This window comes from Aplysia californica, unplaced genomic scaffold (genome assembly GCF_000002075.1).
Source record: "Aplysia californica isolate F4 #8 unplaced genomic scaffold, AplCal3.0 scaffold00137, whole genome shotgun sequence".
NCBI classification, from domain to species: domain Eukaryota; kingdom Metazoa; phylum Mollusca; class Gastropoda; order Aplysiida; family Aplysiidae; genus Aplysia; species Aplysia californica.
In genome coordinates, this window is record NW_004797407.1 from 1,462,074 (window position 1) to 1,463,152 (window position 1,079).

The 1,079-nt window shown below is 40.7% G+C and overlaps 1 protein-coding gene across 1 annotated transcript in view; it reads left to right on the top strand.

Moving 5' to 3' along the window:
• The window catches only part of LOC118477560, a gene marked incomplete in the record, with an annotated part of 25,726 nt that overhangs the window by 23,886 nt on the left and 761 nt on the right, over positions 1-1,079 (top strand).

Below are 1,079 nucleotides of genomic sequence, written 5' to 3' on the forward strand. Positions count from 1 at the left end.
TATCGTTTACTGCGGGTCGATAGTTAAAATTCCGATGACGTGGGGTACCGTACCTGTACCCACTTCTTTTTTAAAAACGTCCCTGGCTTAGGTTTCTAACAGACGTGATCTTTGAGACCGGCGTCTGAGCGCTGTTACACGGTTCCCTTATCTGTGTGTGTCGCGTGTGTTCTGTGTCAGTAAATTACCTAGTTGTGTTGCAAGTACCGTGCAGCTCTTACTGAAACTAAAATGATAGTTGTAGAAATTGCTGACCGTACAAACGTCATAAAATTTTCTCTACATAGCATTGCATTCAGCTATAAAATAGTTTCTCTCTCTCTCTCTCTCTCTCTCTCTCTCTCTCTCTCTCTCTCTCTCTCTCCCCTCTCTCAGGGAATGGGACCCTGTTCTCTCGCGTGGCAGGCAGGAAACTCACCACTACGACCACCAACGACACACACGACTTTTAGCGCGAACTTCTCACAGAAATCACACGTGATGACGTGGCGAATGGTTTCCACACAAATTCCAGCTTTTGCACAGCCCGTGAAGGACACATTCAGCGGGCGTGCGGCGAGGAAGTGAATTTATTATTCCGTTCACGAGCCTAGTGCCCCATTCCCGGCTCAATGATCACGGCCACAGTTCCTCTACGTTCTACCATTGGTGGATAGGCCACCAATTAACAAATAGCATTTTACTACATGCATAATTTTATTGTGCCTATTACTGTCGGCTGTAAACAATTGCAAATGTTCTGGATCGCACTTTGTTTTTTAGTATTAGAATCTTTGAATGTCATTCAGTTTCCGAGCCGTAATGACTTAAAAATGGGGTTAGCTTTTTTAGTAGCCTATTTTAATATTATGATATTATATCCTATATATTAATATTAATCTTCCTATCAATATTATCATTCTCATTATCACTATTACTCTCATGATTACCATGATAGTCATGGTAATAGTAATTAAGTTAAAAACAAGTACTGGTAAGAAAAGCTTAAAGACTACTACTACTACTACTACTACTACTACTACTACTACTACTACTACTACTACTACTACTACTACTACTACTACTACTACTACTACTAC